The sequence below is a fragment of the Canis lupus genome, chromosome 22 (assembly GCF_048164855.1).
Source record: "Canis lupus baileyi chromosome 22, mCanLup2.hap1, whole genome shotgun sequence".
Lineage (NCBI taxonomy): Eukaryota > Metazoa > Chordata > Mammalia > Carnivora > Canidae > Canis > Canis lupus.
In genome coordinates this window covers 15,261,220-15,282,126 of record NC_132859.1, presented here as the reverse complement: position 1 = coordinate 15,282,126, position 20,907 = coordinate 15,261,220, and the positions used below count along the sequence as shown (strand labels likewise).

General features: G+C 42.7%; 1 protein-coding gene across 32 annotated transcripts in view; it reads left to right on the top strand.

Annotated features, from left to right (window-relative positions):
• The window catches only part of ZBTB38 (zinc finger and BTB domain containing 38), a 132,924-nt gene that overhangs the window by 65,638 nt on the left and 46,379 nt on the right, over positions 1 to 20,907 (top strand). For 15 of the 32 annotated variants that reach the window (XR_012014852.1, XR_012014850.1, XR_012014851.1 and 12 more), the window contains one exon: positions 6,763 to 6,828. The exons of 3 other annotated variants lie outside the window; for them this stretch is intronic. The gene's annotated coding sequence lies outside the window, so the exon portion shown is untranslated. Of the gene's footprint in view, positions 1 to 4,600; positions 4,729 to 6,762; positions 6,829 to 7,437; positions 7,800 to 19,736; positions 19,894 to 20,199; positions 20,553 to 20,907 lie in introns of those variants that run through there. 14 more of the 32 variants (XM_072792469.1, XM_072792456.1, XM_072792464.1 and 11 more) reach the window with 5 other exon arrangements.

Genomic DNA, 20,907 nt, shown 5'->3' with positions numbered 1-20,907 from the left:
ACTGTAACATTCTCTTCCAAGAGGAATTAAGAAAAAAGTGGTAAGCCCTCTTTCTAGAATCTATTCATTAATTCGCTTATTCTATAACCATTTATTAAGTACCTATTTGCATGAGAGCTTGGAATTTTTTTTATTAATTGAGCCAGTCTGTTGCATTACAAAGAGCAGAATTCTAGAAAGTAAGGAATAGGGCTTTTATCCTAGTTGCTTGGAGTCTTCAGACATAATACTGTCTTTGAACCTGATTTTCTTCACCTCAAAAAAGGGTTGAGATGGCATCCTGCAAAGTGCCTTGCCCATCGTATAGTTCTATGAAACGTGCTCCAACACAGGGGGCCGAGGAAACACTGAGGCACATTTTGGAGACAGTTGGGTTACTGTCAGACCACTCTTATTTCTGTCTCCCCTTTCCCTGTTCTAGGAGGGACTGATTTAAACAAAGCCTGTGGTCTGATTGCCAGACAACTTGTGGCTCCCCTTGGTAAATAAGTGATTAAGTACTTGAAAGACTTCTATAGGTATTTTCAGCCTCCAGGTCCACTCCTTAGTTCATGGAGCAAGTTCTATTTTAGGAAGTAGCTTCATGAGACAAAGCTAAAGTTCCACTGGTAGTTGTGGGAGCAGAGAAAGGTCTCTCAATTTGGTGTTGGTCAGTGAAGAGCATACCCACAGGAGGCCTCTCCACTGCACCAGACAATGCTCTAGGTGCCATGGGAGATACACAAATCTTGCAGGAAGCAAGCCAGAGATAGGAATAAAGATAGATAATTCAATACAATAAACACATTCTGTTTTTATCTTCAGTCCAAAGGAAATGCAGATTCGCCGGTTTGTTAAGCTGCTCTGGTGAGATGAGGTGCACCGTTATGGCCTCCCTGAGCTGCGTCATTTATCTAAGAGAAGAAAAAGCAAATGACTTTGTTCCCCGGGTTGAGTCTTGGAGAGGAGAGGACTCTCCTACCAGGAGAGGATTCTCACACAGGGTAGCTTTTACCAATCAGTAGGAATTCTTCCTCTTTCCCTTTTATTTGCATCCCTACCCTCCCTCTTCACCCTACTTGCCGGTCTCTCTAGAAAGAAGAAACTCCACCATCTTGCCACATATGTGTTTTGCCAGTGCGGGATCTAGTAAAACCTTGTTGTTGTACTTGCTCTCCATTTGGGAAGTGGCAAGCAGTCCTGGCCACAAATGAATGTGTGACTAGGGATGCAGGAATGCTCTTGGTCTCCATGTGCTCACAAGGTCTTTATTAGTGCCATATTATAGATACACTGAGAAATAAAAGCAGGCACGATTCTGTTGCTAAAGTCAGAGGTAGTGACATCAAAACGATGGTGAGACGTGTTGATATTCCTGTGGGAGAGTCTGAATTGGATTACAGTGGGGCAGAATGTGGTCCACCGGAGCCTCCCTCGAAGCCCTAAGTCACTTACCACCTTTTCTCTGTTGAAAACCACATGGTTCACATTTCCCTTCTGCCTCCACGTCTTTTTGGGGTAACCCCAAAGTTTACGTGCCATCAAGTATATAGTCCTTTCCCATATCTTACATAGATGCTGATGGATAGAAGGGAGAAAGCTCATGTGTAAGAATCAGAGGCTTCCCGGAGTTCAGATTCCTCAGTTCTGTTCGACCATCAAGCATTCACTCTACTGCTTCATGAACACTGAGCAACATAATCGTCCTCTCATATTCCCAGGCAGAGTGGAGCTGATTAGAAAGCCCCGTTTGAGAGCCATCTGGTTGGCATATAAGATTACTGCCAACGAGCAAGGTAGTCAGCTGGCCACATAACCAGGAGGCAGGAGACTTGGAGTCCAGCTCTTGGCCTACCCAACCTAAAAAGCAACCTAGGCTGGATTTGTTTACAATCATAAACATTCAGAGCTGGAAGGGATCTTAGGGGCAAAATGGATAGATGCTAAAAGAGAGTTAATCACTAAAATGATACATTTGAAACACTAACCGTGGTTGAAGAAAAATCTCTTACTAAAAAATTAGGCTTTTGAAAAATCCGTTTTTAATATATCTTGGGGAAGGAACTCATAATATCAACTTAGTTTATCTGTTCAGGACAAAAACGTTATTTGTGAATGGAAACCATGTCAGTCCTGAATGTTACACTGATTTTTCTTTAACTGATGATTTAGATTAGAACAATCTAATGGCTTGATAGGAAATTTACTCACACATGCAGAATATATTCAGTATAAAAGGGAATAAGATATACATTTAATACAGCAAATGGGCAAACTCACTTATTAAATGTGTGATCTTGGGCAGATGACCAGATCCCTCTCAGCCCTGGCTTCCTCATCCATAATAGAAAAAGACACCTGGTAGAATGTGGTGCTTTTCCATTTTGCTCAGATGGAAATATAAGCTTTTCCACTTCTTTTGCCTCATAAAATATTTCCAAATTACAACAAACCTCTGCCCCAAGTTATTAATCTGCTTTCTACTCTTAATTTTTCAATGTGGTCTAATTGATTACTCCTTTTTTATTTTATCTTTTCACCTGCTGGTCCAGCCTGTCTCCAGTTGGTGGCATCCTAGGTACCCACAATGCCTGGGGCCTGGGAGGTGAAGGCTGGCTCATGTGAACAGAATTAATCTTCGCTTCAGGGTGTGGGGATCCCTTCTACCAGGGGTCTCCACAAGAAGAAGATTCCTACATCAGGACAGAATGTGGATGGAGGAGGTTTTATCCTCTGAGGACTGGTGGAAAGATCTAGACTTTGGAATTGGTCAGACTTAGGTTTGAATCCTAACCCTGCTATTTACTATGTGACTAGAAATCCCAATTAGTTATTCACCCAAAGTTGGTGATAGCTAATGCTCACCTTAAAGGACTACTGGGTTAGAATTAAATAATATAGCCAAAATCTTGAGTATGTAGTAGGTTCTCAATAAATGGTAGCTATGTAGACTTAGCTCTGGTCAAAGTAGAAAGCAGAAGTTCCTGCCCAGCTCTCTAGGCAAGATGTAGATGTTCAAAATGGCCTTGGGCTTTCCAAAAAAATTTAAGTTAAAATATATCATCCAAAGCCATTTTTAATCATTGATAAATTAAGTCACGATGTTGTTTCCAGGGCTAAATACATTCATTATAGACAGATGTAATAACCTCATAAAATTTTCTAAACATCTCCATTCTAAGAATTTAAACAGAAATGTTATATTTGCTGAACATTTTATTTGTAAAAATTTAGATTAGAATGGCCAAACCCAATAACAAATTTACCCACAATTGTTGAATGCCCATATGAGGTGTAAATGGAAACCAGCTGTAATTTTTAATGCAGTGAATGGAGTAAAGAAATGTGCAAACCAATCCAAATGTTTATAAACCAAGGATTCCTCTGGGACTCAGTGCCCTGACTTTACTCTTTTTTTAAACATACAGAGTCAAGCTTTGTTCATACTCGAATTATGTACTTTGCATAAGCCATGCAATTTAACTTTAACCCACAGGACTGAAAATAAAATGAGCTCAGACTGCAGAACAACAAGACTGTGAGCAAGGAAAAGCGTTAATCAAAGTGAAAGACGCACCCCTCACCACTGGCCCCGTCCTCTAGCCTGCTCCTGCCAGATTAGTTAGGGTTCCTTATACTTGGCTCCTCAAAGTGGCAGAAACAGGTTAAAATTTTTTATCATGGGAAGGGATTTGTCTTTTAAAATTAATGTTTGTGTACGTGCCCTGAGGAGATTGATGAGTATCATGCAATTTTTAAAAATCATAAGGGAATGCCTACCCTTGCCACTTGTAATCATGACAAAGCCTAAATAATTCAGGCATGAGCATGGTGGTTTTTTTTTGTTTGTTTGTTTTTGTTTTTTTTTTTGTTTTTTTTTTTTTAAGTGCAAAACAGGATTTACTAGTCGAGAATGTCTGCCTAAACAAGCTCATCTATCCGAATGCTTTCAACTACAGTTCAAATTTAACACAAGCAGATTTGGTAAATAGGCCAGGTTTGCTCATTGAGTATTTTTAGAACATCACAAAATAAACAAATACGTGGCTTTTAGGTTCATTTTGACAGAGGGTGAACGGAGAACCCACTAGGAGGTTTGGAAATCTCTTGCCCTGGCATCAGGTTTAAGAGTATTAGTAGGGGGCCTGGCCACATTTGCCACCCTGTCCCTGTGAGGACATAACACTATTCACTCATCTCATGAGAGCTTGATATGGATTACTGTCCTTGTTACTGTCATTTATTAGCCCATGCAGAGGAGGCAGCAACTTAGTTCTATGTGGTCAGAGTTGCTTCCGTGTCGTATATATTTTGCCTACATGATAATAATTTGTGAGTATTTAAACTTGATTGTCTAACTTTCAGATGTTGTTACTGGGGAATATCTGAACAGACACCAATAGCATCAAATGCCTAGATGTTCGCTTCAACCTCCTCTGACCCCACTCTAAGGACCCCGCTTTATAGATGACCATATATTAAATTGGTACCTTGTAACTCAGCCTGATAGTCTCTCTAATTTTTGACCCCCATAGTAAAGGAGGAATTAGCCTAAGGACACTCCATTCTAATTTTCTGTCGCTGTCAATGCTAACCAGAGCTCATAGAGCATGTTGTGGGGGTGGGGAAGATGGTTCCACCATTGGTGTTAGACCAGGAGCTACTGTTTCCGTTAGAGCCACATTTATTTCTGGAGTAGTTGTGGGGAAGAGATGTGCTCCAAAGAGAAGAGGATTCGATGTGGTTCAGGTATGAACTGACCATCTGGACGACCCAACCCAGAGACTAAGTATATGGGTTAGAGGTGGGCTGGTGCTTTCCACGCATTGAGCTGAAAATCACTTGGGTTCTGGGGAAGGAGATAGAATGAAAGCTAGAAACAAAAGATCCGGTTGTGAAACCTAGTACCTAAGTTAAGATATTTGAATACATTTTCTCCTTTAAAAAAAATTCTGGGGAACTTGAATATTTTGCTAACCTATTTTTAGCAAGTCCTTATAGAAGATCGAGGCGCTGGGAAACTAGCAACCCCAGAAAATATTAATTCATTTTTGCATGTGTTAAAATTAATTAACATTAGTATATTCAGTGATACAACAAGGCAATTAAAGACTTTTGGAGAGATAAGAAGAAAAACGTAAATATATATTCAAAATCAGGCTCATAGCGTTTTATAAAAATGTTGGCTTACATCCAGGATCTAAGGGTGGGGGTGGGTATGGTTTCTTTGTAGCTGAAGAAAGTGGAAAAGAATCTGTTCTATTTCCTAAAAAATAAAAGACTTCTTGCTTTATACAGCATGGTAAATGAAATGCTTTTCTGTTTTTTACCTGCCGGCAGTTTCTGGAGGAAATTTTTCTAGCAAGCTATGCTGTTTTCCTCTCTTCGGGGACATGGTGACACTGGTTTTGTAGCAAAACAGTATTTGCTTATTAGGCATTTCTTCAAAATCCTGAATAAGCAGCTCTTTCCACATTTTTTGTTCCACATGTTAAACGTTTCATTGCAATTTGAGCTTCAATTGTGTGTGTGTGTGTGCATGCGTGCGTGTGTGTGTGTGTTGATAGGAAGGATTGAAAGGGAATGCATAAGAATTCTTGAAGGTTTTTTGTTTAAAAAATTAATTCCTACAATTATGTATTGGACTCTCTACAGAAGGCAATTCCAATTTATTACACAGAGCCAAACTAGATCCCATCAATCTTAAGCAGCGGGGGTAGGGAGGTGGTATTGAAGAAGACATGAAATTTGGTGTTTGAGTAGATGAGATTTAATTTTCGGAAAACATTTCACTCATAAAACGGATGGCACCCCAGTGTCAGCCCTGACCTCCATGATGTCAATGTCATCGTACAAGCATAGCTAAGATAAGCCTCGAAGTAAAACAAAGAAACATTGCATTTCAGCACAACACCATTTCTTCTCTTACAGTATGTACTATGTATATACATATAGCCTTTTGATATTCCTGTTAATGCCTTGTTACTTTACAATTTAGCTTTTGGAGAGGGAGGGAGGAGAAAAATCATTTTGCATGTTCTATGTTCTGAGCAGGCGCGGTAAGTATGCTGCTGCAAGCCTTAACATTATTTAGGTCAGCATCCTAAGGATAGCTTTTATCGTTCATGACGGTCAACTGTACATCCAAAGGAATTCAGCATCAATTTATTTTTCTGTACTGATTTTATTTGCTTCTAAGTTTAAGCAAATTCATTCACGTTTGAATACAATTCCAACTGAGGAGGTATCTGCCATTCTGTACTGCAGATACATTTAGCAGGATACATTTACACAGCTTGTGGTTAGAGGTTATAGCACGGATACAGACAGCCCGATCATGCATTCTTCTACAAGCCTGCCGGCATCACTTAGGATCTGAAAAATAATCTAGAAAAGCTATACCCTACATAATATTATTTTTTACTTTGCAAAAGCATAACAGTTTTGGGTTTCTTTTTTTTTTTTTTGCTGTTGTTGTTAGCAATTCTATGAAATTAACAGTCTATAAAATGCATCCCAAACCAGATACATACTGTATTGAAAGCTTGCTTCAAGAAGAAGATATGACAGTATTCATTCCAGCTTATTTTCTTCGTTAGCAAAAGGATTGTTTGATCCTCAGAAGCAAAAGGACACATTCATTGTGCAGCAGCTCTGCTTAAATGTATGAAATGCCTTCTACTGTCTGGTTGCAGAATTTGGAGTTTGCTAAACAGTGTTTAGTGATTGGGCTCATCTTGCATCACCAGTTGATGACATTTTTCTTTGTTCCCTCCTACCCAGTTGAACCAAGACTCTGAGGCTGATATGCAATGTCACTTACAACATTAATCAGATACTGCATTTAAGGTGAGCTGCCCCCTTGCCTCCTCCTTCCCCAGTGCCGGTGTGCTGCATGCAGTGCGTATCTTGCTTCTGTGAGCCTAAGATGGCAGGCAGGATTAGCCGTGCTTTTGCTGTGTGTGCATGCTGTGTATAGAATTCATTACACGTTGCCTAGTATTTCAGATGTGAGTATGTAAATGCTCGGTATGCCATATCATCTGGTAGCGAAGACTTGTTTTTGCCTCATTACAGCCTCAGATATTTCAACATCACCTTTCAGTTCCGATTCATTTGCCTCTGGATGTTTGCTTTTCATCACGTTCAAAATAGGATTTTACCTTTTTTTTTTATTTAACAAAGCCAAAAACAAAAACAAAAACAAAAAAAAACCCAGCCCCTAAAAACAAAAACAACAACAACAAAACTCTGCTACCAGATGGTGTCTCTCCTTTCTTCTTGCATTTGCTGTCTTTTAAATAATGTATGTTGTATTGTTAATTAATGTGAATATCAAATTAAACACTTGAAACTTACATATTTATTATGCAGGTAGGAGGCAAGGTGGAATCTATTTTTAACTCTTATGCACTCCATGGTGTGCAAACAACTTGGTTCTCAAATTTGTATTTTCAGTGCTGGTATCAGTGGTTTGATTTTCAGCAAATGTGACAGTGGCCTTTGCAGTGGTCAGCTCCGGGCTTTGAACTCTCAGAGGAGGAAGGGAAAAAAATTCAACACACCACCTCCTTGGTTGCAGCCTCAGAGAAACCTTGGATGAGAAACTTCTTTTTTTCAATCCTGTTTTCCTGTTGATAAATTCAGTTCTCGTGATCACAGTACATTCAAGCTGTTCTGCGTATGATTTTTTGTGTGTGTGACAATTGCATCTAAAACTTGTGAGCAAGAAGACGGAGAAATCAGTTGGTCTCCATCGCTTTACATAAAAATGGCTGAGTGTCTTGTCATGCTAGCACTGCATTAAGTGATACATACAGGTAGGTCGAAATTTGCATGTTTTATAGATTTTTTTTGAGCCATGAAGCAAGAATTTTAGATGGATTAAAATATTACTTTTGGAACAAACATTAAATAAGACAGTTGTAATTTTTTGGAGGGAGGGTATTAAATTGGATAGGCTTTCTTATTCAGATACTATATCAATATATAGCTTTGATTAAGCTCACAAAATGATTCTGCTCTAAAAGTGAGATGATTCCTTTTAAAAAAATCATATATATGATAGGTGTGGCGCCATTAGACAACAAAAGAATTTTTTGAAAAGTGTGTTGCTTCAGCTCCATTTTAGCTTGAAACTAAAAATAAATGGGTTTCTTGAGATAATTTCAAAGAGCGCAAACAAGCTTAATAAGAAACATTTAAAATATTTAAATTTTAAGAAGCGGTCTGTAAACGTGTTATGTGAAAGATGAAAATGAAAACTTACATGCTTCCTAAATAAATTTTAGAAAATCTACAAGAATAAATATGCTATTTGTATATCTATTATTTGGAGAGATGAGGAGTTAGAATTTTTGAAGGGGGGGGGGAATATTGAATGTAGATGGCCCTGTTAGAAGAAAAAGAGCTTCACTGAATGAAAGAGTCCCTAGAATGGTTCATTGCAGACCATACAGCTGTGGTTCTGTAAGTACCAAATTCTGGCACTTTTCAAAATAATTTCATGGGCTCTTTCCTTTAAGCTTAACTTCCGAAATGTATTTTAGTTTCAAATTAACACTGGGCCAGAACCTGTTTCCTTGGTAACCAAGTCTTGTTTAAAAATGCAATAACAGATATGCAAAAGATTGTCTTAAAACAAGAAACAAATGGTTAAGGAAAATTGTACAGTCCTTTTCCCTCTCATATAGTCTGGACTGGCTTTAGACGTTTTTAAATGCGGTCTTCGAGCCTTAAACATTAAGCCATATTTCTACACTTAGAGAGAAAGCATGCACAGGGAGGGCTTTTTTCTTCCTCCTTTGTGCTCAGTACTTTCAAAATTAAGGTTTTCTTTGTAACATGCCCCAGAATGCCGGTCAAGGTTTGTGTACAGAGGTGTAGTTGTAGTTTCATTATCACTGGTTCACCGGCGCCACTGAAACAAAAGGCATCTCAGAAATTCTGAGAATCAGAAAATGCCTGTGCTCTTGTTTTCCCTGATTCCCTCCACTGGTAACTTCAGAGCTCTGGGTAGAGAAGGACCCAAACCCAAGCCCACCCCCCCAAACGAGAAGTGCACCTGGAGCCTTTGTGGAAATGTCTTTGTAGATGTGTTAGGAGGAAGATACTGGCAAACCTGAAACCCCTCTGAGGTTTGCTCCGATGTGAAGAACATTGAGACTCAGAACCATCTGTGTAGATGGCTGCTTTATTCTAGCAGTTGGTCTAATATTCCAAAGCACCGTGTGTACAGTACAAAGCTCTTATGGGCTAAAGGTTTGTTGCTGCTGTTGTTGTTGTGCTGTTTTGAGGCCAACTTGAATATTTTGCTTGGCGTCTTTCTCTGGCTCAATGATATTAGAACATGATTCATCTCATGGTGATTTCGTTCTTGGGGCTTGCCATGAAATATCCCTCCTGCAACACCTTTTTTTTTTTTTTGGGGGGGGGGGGGCTGTTCAGGGGCCATTTTCCTTCTCGTTTGTGACTAAAAGTGACTAAGTATATTTTGAATGTAGCATCAATCAGAAGATCGTAAACCGAGGGGAAATGTCGGAAACCTGATTCAGTCTTGCCTGTTTATTTCGGTACCGGTAGCATTAACAGTTGCAGGAGGATCAAGCTAATTGTCATTCACTCTTGAGCAAATAATGAGCCGGGCATTTGTGATTAAAACACTATTGCTATTCAGAAAGATTACAAGTACAATGTCTTCTGTTTTGATAGGCCAGTACAAATCAATCATTTTGAACCTATTTGAATCTTAATCACAAGATTAGATGGATGCAATGGGATTGTTTTACCACAAAAATGAATGCCCAATAGATTCAACAGTGTATTTCTTCTTTATAAAATGTTGATCCTTTTATTGTTAACTCAAGCATGGTTGCGTCATCTTGTAGACTTTCATACCTAATGATTTTTTTTTGTGTGGCATTATTCATTTATGTTGCTCTCGGTCTTGCCTAAAAGAATTTTAAACACAATTCAAGGAGGTTGAAAGCCAAATGAGACCGTTGGGAAGTATATTGTACCATTGTCACTCTAATAAATAGACCAGTGAATGGAAGAAAATAATTATTATTTATTACTTTGTCGTGTTTCGCTTTAATGCTTAGCCTTCATATTTCACAGAAATATTTACAAGGCACAAAGCTTTTCTAAACTTACCCATTTACAATTATTATTGGATTTCCTAGTCTAGCCAAAAAACACTTCCTGATGATCGCAGAGATGGCACCTACCCCTTCTCATTGTTTAAGAGGCTGTGCTTAACCCATTTACACTTTTTGGCTAAGGTGCTTATACTGGGCAGGCCAGAGCAGGTGCGAGAGAAAGAATGTGCAAACAACTGCTTTGTTCTCACCAAAACAAAATGAGCAAATCTGTGGTTTTCTACCTGAATGATTTATAGTCTACAATTCTTATCTTCTTTTATTTCTTTTTTGGGGGGCGGGGGGATGGCGGTGAATAGGAAATGTTTTTCTGAGCCTTAACTCAGTGAGACTACCAATATTGCATTTCTTGCCACTCAGAGTTATATTGATCTACTTCAACCATTTCCATGGATCCCCCATAGAGAGACTGGTAGCCAGACCCCGTTTTAGAGCTGTTAGTAGGGGAAGAAGGATCAAGAAAAAGATCTAGCACCTTTATCTTTAGCACTAAATCCTTCTAAGCCTTTGAGTTCCTGGAACTCTGTGGTTCATTCTAACAGCTCCCTTCTAGAGGAAATGCTATTCTTAACAGCTTTGTTGGTAATTAAACATTCGACACATGTATTGAGCACCTACTATATGCCAAGCGTATTCCAAAGGCTGGAAGTAGAGTAATGAACAAGAGAGATCAGGGCCTGCTTCTTAAGGAACTGTGTCTAGTGAAGTAGAGTGGTGGGGTTGGGGAAGCTCAAAAATAAATGTGTAAATGATTAAAGAAGACAGTGCAAAGAAGAAAAATAAAAATTTAAAAGGCAAGAACGACATGTTGGGAGGAGAGCAACCATAGAATGATTGGCCAGGGAAAGCCTTCCTGAGGAGGTGGCATTTAAGTGGAGACCTGCATGGACCCAACCAAGTGAAGTTCTGCAGGGATCATCACGAGGCAGAGGAGTGCTCATGCTCAGACTGCAAACTCCTTTCTTTGTGTAACTGCCACTATAACAAAGCCAGATCTGATGACTTCGCGGGTTAAGCCTCTCCTAGGGTCAGCTTCCCCTGCTGCACTGAGAGGGTGGGCCAGGCCCATGGCTGGTTTTGGTCAAATTCCCAGGACACAGTGCCCGTGAAGTCACTGCCTCTGACCCAGTCCCACCCTGAAACAACCTAAGAAGGTGCAGTGGTCATGATGAAATGCCAGCATAGATTTAGCACTAACTCCAGAAATCCACAGAAGAAAGGCTCCTCAGAGACTTTTTTGGTAAGAACTTCAGAAATAAACTCATGGCAACACATTGAGATGCCCATTTCCTTTAATTTTTTTCAAAAGTGGTAGAAGGATCTGTCCCATCTTGCCAATAAATTGTCTTTGTACTTTCGTGCCTAAAACTCTTCGGTTCTACAGATCTCATTGCCTGATAGAAGCTTTCTAAAGGCCTTACTTCTTGGAGTGGTATTTCTCTATTTGAGCAAGTAATACCAAAGAAATTCTTTTTAAGAATCAGAACTCTTTTAGGCCTTTTAGGTTAGTCTGCTGATAAAGCTCTGAGAACAAAGGGATAGGTTTGCTATTTAAGTTAGAAACTATGAGGCTCCTGGTGGCTCAGTCGGTTAAGCATCTGGCTCTTGGATTCAGCTCAGGTCATGATCTCAGGGTCATGAGATCGGCCCCTCAATGTGTAGTCTGCTTAAGATTCTCTCTCCATCTGCCCTTTTCCCCTTCTTTCTCTCTCAAATAAATATAGAAAGAAAGAAAGAAAGAAAGAAAGAAAGAAAGAAAGAAAGAAAGAAAGAAAGAAAGAAAAGAAAAGAAAAAGAAAAGCAGTAAGACCATATGAAGCCTTCAGAATGTATCAGAAGCACCTTCTAAAATCAATTCATAATTTAGTGGATTTTGCTCATCACAAGTCAGGGATGGCCTCGTTGACTCCTCCACTTCGGTTTTAACTAACTTATGAAATGTTCCACTGCTAACTTATGAAACGTTCCACTGCCTGAAGAATGTTCTAGGCCTCTGTAGCAGTCTTGCCCACCAAAGGGGGAGTGGACCTCAATAATTCAGTTCACTTCCTTGAGCATCGCCTGTTGAGCACCTATTGTGTGACAGTAACCACTCTATCCCTGGCAAAATGGAAGATGACATGAGATACCCTGTGGAACTTCCATCCAGGTTCCCACCCAAGGCCAGAGTGTCATACTGACAGGCACAGTTGTGGGTCCTCTCTGTTCCAGACAGAAATGGCTGGCATGCTGTTTTCTTAGTGGCCTTTTACACTGTTCCCTTGGAGGCCAGCCTTCAGTTTGGGGGCATTTCAGCTGATGGCAAGGGCGGTTCTTCCTGGGACTCCATCTCTCATGCTCATCACCTTCCCAAGACTTCTTGGCTCCTAATAAGCCCCCGTATGTCTGGCTGCCCTACTCCAAGCTGGCCTGCCTGCGTGTGCCAGGTGACTTCCATAAGGGCTGCTGCCCTTTTGCATTCATGAGCAGATGTTAAGTTGAGAAACCCTTGAGTGCTAAGATTTGAATTTGTGATGCAGGCAAGATGCTGGTGCCTTTTTGGCTGACAGTGAGGGTCTCCTGGCTGGCTCTCCTGCAGAAGGCTTGGTGGGTGGGTAGCAGGTGTATCAAACACCAGTCGCCAAAGCTCATTTCTTCAGTAGATGATCCTGGTGTAGCTCTGCTGTGGCCTAAAAGTCTCATCGACCAGAAAATTGTTCTTTTGATCTTGTAACTCATTTTGCATCTTTTCCCTTAATTCTTTCCTTGCTTCTGCAGCTAGTCCTGCTTGGGGGTGGTTTCAAGACTAGCACTTGGGTCTATGCTCACTACATTTGGCCTGCAGAGGGAGTTTGCTTTCCGGTTCTGTGTTGTTTTTAAAAAAGCCAGTGTAAATATTATTTCTGTGTTCACGAAAAGCCGTGAGAGCTTTCATGATTTTCTTTATAAAATACAATAAACCTCTTCCTTCCCCTGTGGTAATTGCTGCCAAATGGACATTTTGAAATTCCTTTTTCATTTTGCCTGCTAAAATCCTCTACCCTGTCTGAGGCCTTGCTCTAATTAAGGCCTAACAGTCCTGCCCATCTTCCCTGCACAGAGCATGACTGCGGAGTGCCTGCCCCGAGGGCCTTACAAGCCAGTGAGACGAGAAAACAAAAGCCACCAGCTGAGAATGTGGTTAAATCCCAGAAGGGCAGTGCCCTTGTAATTTTTTTCCCCTTTTCTCTTGTTTCTTGAGCTGTGGAAGGAAAGAAGGGAACCTTTAGGAGGGAAAGAGTGGAGCTACACCACTAGAAGATTCTCTAGGAACTGCGGGCTATTGAGGAAATGTGGCAGAGAATGGGTGGTCATCTAGAAGACAAAATGGGGAGAGGGAGGTGACTGCAGATTGAGAGGGTTTTGGGGAGCTGGTGGGGGTGCAAAAAATAAGAGGAAACAAAGGGAGCAGTCAGGAGGCCACTGGTGAACAAAAGGAGGTGCTGCTGTGCATATCCTGAAGGGAGGAGGGGTACAGGGTATAAGAGAGAAGAGAAAGAGTCGGGAAGGGGTGCAACTCAGAAAAAAAGAAGTCTTGGGAAAGCCCCTAAAATGCAGGCCATGGGCCTGGGGCCTTGGGGCTGGCGCCATGATGTGCTGTCTGGCTTCCGTGGTCATGTTGGCCTTGCTGCTTAATTGTCCCATGTAAGCTCTTACAAAGAGCCTACAGATTGACATCTTTAAGGGTAATTTATCCCAGAATCTTAGGAAGGCTCCATCCCAAGGCTCCTCTCCTATATCTGAGGATGCCAGAGAGCCCCACCCGGCCCCCATCGCTCTGCTAGATCTGGATTAAACTTTAAATGAGCAAATTTTTTACATGTGCTGTGGTCCTCTACAAAGCAAAGACTAGAAATAGACCCAAAACACCTGATTTAAGCTGCAGATTTTAGGACCTCTCTCCCAAAGTCCTGTTGCCCAATGTGGGAATGCTGCTCTGCTCTTAGAATGCCCAAAGTCGGTTTATTGCTCTTCTCTGGCCTCTCCAGACCCTGGTTGGAGGGCCAATAGTTATTCTCATTGAATTCCTTGATCTTTAGGAGGACCACACCGGCTGGCATGCCAGCACTTAGTGTTGTCATCATCCCTGTACTGCTTGTTTAGCTCTTAGAGGAATGTGAATCACAGACTTTTCAGTTGCTGCGTGGACCTTAGACATACTTTATTTTGTCACTGAGGGAACTGTGGCCCAAAGAAGTCTTGACTTCTCCAGGTCACTTGGACAGTTAAGAGACCATCCTTGACTCCTTGTCCAGTGCGCTTTCTACAATAAGCTGCTTTTAGGTCACAGGGGAAGCCCAGTCCTAAACCAGGAGTTTGCACACTCTTTCTGTAAAGGGTAAGATGGTAAATTACCAATATTTTAGGTTTTGTGGATTGAAGCACAATTGGGGATACTATGTAGGTATTTATATAACAACAGAGAAAACAGGGACGCCTGGGTGGCTGGGCGTTTGGGCGTCTGCCTTTTGTTCAGGGCGTGATCCTGGAGTCCTGGGATCAGGTCCTGAATCAGGCTTCCTGCATGAAGTCTGCTTCTCCCTCTGCCTATGTCTCTGCCTCTCTCTCTCTCTGTCTCTTATGAACAAATAAATAAAATCTTTAAAAAAGATAAATTAAAATTGTAAGAACCATTCTTAGCTTACAGGCTATACAAAAACAGGTGGTAAGCTGAATTTTTGCCTAGGCTATAGTCTGTAGACCCATTTTCTAAGCCAAAATCAGCAAACTGGGGCCCCTTGGACAGTCCAGAGCACATTTGTGTTTTGTTAATAATTTTAATCTAATCCATTGCAATGTTTTTGTTTTCTCATTTTCTAACTTATTCTAATTATAAATTCTTCTCGTTATGCTTATAACTCTAATTATAAAAGTAATATATATCTGCTGTGAAATAATTTGGAATATTACTATTTGATCATGTATCCTTTCAATCTTTTATCTATGCATGGTGATCTTTTTAATACTTGAGATAATATTTTGTAGACAATTTTGTATCTTCCTTTTATTCATTTCATATATCATTTTAAAGCCTTTCATTACATAATCTTTTAAAACTTTGTTATGAAAATCTTGAACCTGTACAGAATATGGAAGGGCTAGTTTAATGAACTCCCGCATAGCCATCACCCAACTTCTCCAATTCTCAGTGGCTGGCCAACTGTGTTTTATGTGAGTTCTCTCCTATATTATTTTGAAGCAAATCCCAGATATCATAACATTTTACCTCTAAGTATTTTAGTGTGATTCTCTAAAAGACATGGATAAGAAGTGAAAGCCCCTTTGCTTAGCAAATAAATGCCAAAGTATTTAGGGGTAAAAGAGAATGATGTTTGTAACTTATAAATGGTTCGGGAGGGGATCCCTGGGTGGCTCAGCAGTTTCGCGCCTGCCTTTGGCCCAGAGCGCGATCCTGGAGTCCCGGGATCAAGTCCCACGTCGGGCTCCCGGCATGGAGCCTGCTTCTCTCTCTGCCTGTGTCTCTGCCTCTCTCTCTCTCTATGTCTATCATGAATAAATAAAAATAAATTAAAAAATAAATAAATAAATGGTTCGGGAAAAAAATAGGTAGGTAGATGTGAATAGAATGTAGGTGTTTTTTTGCATTATTCTTGAAATTTTTTTCTAACTTTTTAATATTCTAAATAGTTTTTAAAATGTGAGTTATAAAAAATACATTTAAAAATGTGATTTTCTAGGAAAAATAACCACAGTATCATTATTATTATCAGCAAATAATAATTCTTTAATAACATCATATATCATAATTAGCATTTCTCCTAATTTGGCCTAACTTGTTCCATTATGTCATTAAAAAAAAAATTGTTCAAAGCACAATTCCAAATAAGGTCCGTACAGTAAAATTGATATTCCCTTAAATTTCATTTAATTCATTGGTTTCCTGACCTCTTTATTTCATCCTTGTTATTGCTATAAAAAAAAGTCTGTTGGGATCCCTGGGTGGCGCAGCGGTTTGGCGCCTGCCTTTGGCCCAGGGCACGATCCTGGAGACCCGGGATCGAATCCCACATCAGGCTCCCGGTGCATGGAGCCTACTTCTCCCTCTGCCTGTGTCTCTGCCTCTCTCTCTCTCTCTGTGACTATCATAAAAAAAAAAAAAAAAGTCTGTTGAAGACAGTGTTTGACCTGTAGAGTTTCCTACAATCTGAAATCTGATTGGTTACACTCCTTGGTGCTGTTCTACATGTTTCTGTTGCAGAAATTTCTTATAAATTGGTAGTTACAGCTAGAGGCTTGTTCAGATTCAGATTCCTTTGTTTGTTTTAAGTAGTCAACATTCCATAGATTTTATATAAAAATTCTGATTTTGGCTTTATTGGAAAATTCTGCAGATCTGGCCTTCCCCCCCTTCCTAGCAAGGGCCAACCTTGAACTGGGTAGTGACCACACCTATTCCCCACTGAGGTGGGATATGAATTATCCTGCGGGCCACCGTTCACACTCCTTTCTGCCTGGCTCCCTGGAGCCCTAGAGCCCCTGTTCCAAACACTGCTTCTTCAGGGATTTTGGTACACCTCTCAGCACACCACCACAAGAGGCCCTTCAGGAAGCAGGGAAGACGATTCAGACATGGACTTTCTTAAAATGCTGGAAGGGAAAGAGATCAGCAGCCACATAAAAGGAGGCCAAGTGATAGAAATTTCCCTCAGCCCAAGATAAGGGCAAGAGAGAAAAGAAGTAAAACAATAAATTAACAGAGTGCCGCAAATATGAGAGACAGAATGAGTTATAGATTCCTAACCCATGGTGGGAAACTAAGGAAGGAAGTGGGTTTTAAAAAGAGACAAACTCTAGTCTTTTTATATATTATGATAATATTGAAACCTTAGAGAGAGAAGGAGCAAAGAAGTGGGCAGTAAACGTTACATTGGCCAACAGTCCTAAATCAAAAAGTGCAAGAATGTAGCTGTAGCCTAGCAGAAGTCAAGTGAGGATTAAAGGTAGAAAATGAGGAAACCCTCCCGGGAAAGGGGTGGGGCAAGGACCAGGAGCCATGCTGTGGAGATGTCAAAGAACTGGTGGATATTTAAGAAAAGAAGATCCCAAAAGTCTTAGGGTTTTTTTGTTTTTTGTTTTTTTTTCTGATTTGCAAATGTATTGAACTGAAAGGTATTATGAAAATATAGACAAAAAAATATAGACAAATTGAGCTGGTTTGGAAAGAATAAACCTTTACAGAAAAGAATAAAATCATGACGAGTTGGGATGTTCCTGGAATTTTCCAGATAGTTCCCCATACTCAGAAGAATGATTAAGAGAGAGAATCTGAGACTGGTTATGAGGAAGGGTGGAAAATTTTGAAGGACAGCCTGCTTATGTAAGTTTTCGGCTGTGGCGTTTAAAACTGTTGCCATGATATGTTAGTTATTAATAACAATTTGGGGAAATCTACTCGCTTCTGGAGAAACATTTGGCTCTAATGAGAAAGAAATGCCACTGTTTGTAAATTCCCAAGTGGATGTAAGGAGCCATTCACTTGCTAAGCCTCTTAGGAAAGCCAGAGCCGATTTCACCCTTAACAAGCTGTTGACAGCGTCTGATCAAGGTACCACCTGGAACATGTTAGCAGCATAGAAAGTGGACTGTGGAGACAGACCTGTGTTTAAATCCTTTTATGTCACTCACCTGGTGACCCTGGGAGCTCACCCATGGAAAATTTATAGGGTATAAAGGTTGCTTTACGTACGTATGATTCTTCTTGCTTGGATGGTAGGAACTTAGAGCTCTGGATCATTGCCTTCTAGCACTAGCAGCCACAACAGTTTACACGTATAGAGCACTTACTATGTTCCAGGCACTTCTGTAGAGACTTCATATGTATTATCCCACTTATTATTAAAAAGCCCTACAAGTAAGTGTAATCTTAAAATAAACCTCATTTTATGGATGGGGAAGCTGAGGCGTGGGGAGGTTAAGTAACTTGCCTAAAATTATACAGTGAGTGGCTTTGTAAGTGACAAAGCTGGGCTTTCAACCCAGCGGGACAGAATCCAAAGGCCAAACTCCCTTGCTCTTCCACTTCCCGCCTTCCCAGTCTCAGGGAAGCACAGTCATGCCTCATACTGGCACTTTCCAACCTGCGATTCCTAATTTGGGTGCCTCAGTTTTCTTGGAGGTCTCCAAATGATTTTCACAGTTTCCAAAAGCCTCATTGGGAACGCATAAACTTGCAATCAGACCGCAAGTTTCCTTAGGTTGCAATCTACCATTAACAATGGATTGGCTCAGGTGTTGTAGAAGCTCTGATTGGCAGTTACACAAAAACATTGCAGGGTTGTTTTTTAAGTGGCAAGATGAATCATTAGTTAATAAACACAATTTAGTGGAATAGATCTTTCTAAACATGTGGCCTACTGAGAAAGACTAGAGGGTGCTTGGCTTTGAGAAGGCTGGGGAACTGCTAGTGTACATGTGTGTGCATGTTGCCCAAACCGCCAGCCTTTAAAACCCGGCCTTTATTTTTAAATTACATAATTCTTTAATTTGACTATAAGTCAATTTATTTTTCTTTGATTATTTAAAATGTTTTGCTAGACGTGTATTTAATATTGTAATCCACTTTATTCTTCAAAACGATCAGGTCTTTAAAATATGGTCAGGAACTGAGATGCAGAATTGCAAACATTGCATTCCAAACTAAAAACAGGACAACAGGTTTTTTTTTTTTTTTAATCCTTTTAAGTTGCAACCTGGGAGTAAATCTTTGCTCAAGAAAAAAAAATTTTTTTTAAGGTTTTATCCATTTATTCATGAGAGACAGAGAGAGGCAGAGGGAGAAGCAGGCTCCATGCAGAGAGCCCTATGCGGGACTCAATCCAGGAACTCCAGGATCACACGCTGAGCCTAAGGCAGAGGCCTAACCGCTGAGCCACCCAGGCTTCCCTGCTCAAGAAAATTTTAAAATAAGAGTCGTACTACCAAAACGCAGGGAACATGGATGGTTTTGAAAAACAAAAAGCAAACAAAACCTGCGCGTTAGTGCACGAGGCTCATAGCTCCACAAGGCAAACTTGTGGCAGGCCTCAGTAAATACTTTTTCAACGAGCAGCCCCTGAATCTTGGAAGAAAGATGCCAGCAGGCAGTCAGGGCGCGTTATGTGGAGGAGAGGACTGGGTCTTTGCGTGAAGTGCTTTTTAATAGCGGGCTGGGGCCGTGGATGCAGGCCTCCCCCGACGGCCACGGGAAGGCACAGGTGACGCACCACTCCTGCCCTGGACTTTCTCCGAGTCCTGGGTACGGGCGCCCTCTGAGATCCGGCCCCCGGGGTCCCTTCGGCGGCCCCGGGCCTTGCTCCGAAGTGCGGGAGGCCGCGGTCCGCGCAGGGCCGTCGCCGTCCCCGGGAGGGGGCGGAGCCCGCAGCCCCCGCAGCCCCCGCAGCCCCTGCGGCGGAGCCCGGGCCCCGCCAGGACCCCCCCCGCCGCGCCAGGTGCGGGCTGGGCCTCGCGGGCCCGGCGTGCGGCCCCCAACCCGCCCCGCCCCGCCCGGGTCCCGCCGCCGCCGCCGCCGCCGCCGCCGGGCCTGGTCTCCGCGCGACGCTCCCCGGCGCCCCGGGCCGCGGGCTGACGGTCGGGCCGGCCGGGGGCGGGCCGGGCCGCCGGAGCCGAGCCGCCGGCGTCCATTTTCTGGGCGGTGCTGAGTGGCGCAGCGGCCGGGCTCGCGGGTCCGGAAGAGCCATGGCCCCCCGGGCAGCGCGCGCCGGAGCAGGGGAGCCCCGTAAGTGCCGCCCGCAGGGCCGGAGGGCGGGCGGGGGGCGGCCTGGGGCGCGGCCTGGGGCGCGGGTGCCGCCGGCCCGGCCCCTCCCCCCTCCCCCTCCCGTCCCGTCCCGTCCCCTCCCCAGGAGGGAGCCCCTGCGCGGCGGGGACGCGGCGGGGGCGCGGCGGGGGCGCGGCGGCCGCAGGTGCCGGGAGCGGGGCCTGCGCCCCGGGCGAGGGTCGGCAGCCGCGCCGGGCAGGTGGCGCCGCGTCTAACGGCCCGACTGCGCGGCTGCGCTGGGCGGCGGGGGCGGGGGCGGAGGGCGCCCCCGAGGGCTTGGGGACCCGAGGGCCCGGGGCCCGCGGGCTCAGGAACCGCGCAGGCGGTCGCAGCTCCTCCCGCCCGGCCCGCGACTGGGGACCCCAGTTCCGACGCAGCGGGGACCTGATGATTTTCTCGGTTCACCGCCGAGCCCCTGGAATTGAATGGGACGTGCAAAGGCAGGGCCCTGCCCCCAGGGGTTGCAATCTCAGCCTCTCACTCCTCCGAGTAGTTAGGGCCGCCTCTGTTGGTACAACACAACCGCCCGCCTAAGCCGCTGCCCTGCAGGGTGCATCGTAAAGGCACCCGCGGTTTTAGTCTGTCCACGACTCCACTTTATAAGTCCACCTCTGCTGTCGGTAAGTGACTAATTCCATTCTGGACTTCGGCCCTAATTGAATATTCCTTTGAAGGATCCATTATAGATGATGTATGTTATGGTGCCTTATACATATTTTAACCGTTGAAGACTTCTCCCAATTGCCCACCTCAACGACTCGGGTCAGGTTCGCAGGGCTAAAAAGCATAGGAGAATTCAGACCGTGGCTTCAGAGAAACTCCTGGTGAGGTACTACTATACGTCGGTGTCGTGGTTTTCCAACAAGAGTAGGGACCCATTAGAAGATTGTGGACTCGGTTTAGTGGGTTACTTCAGGATTTTTTTTTTTAAAGACATAGACTATATAATCCAATACAGAAAAGAAGAGAATAGAG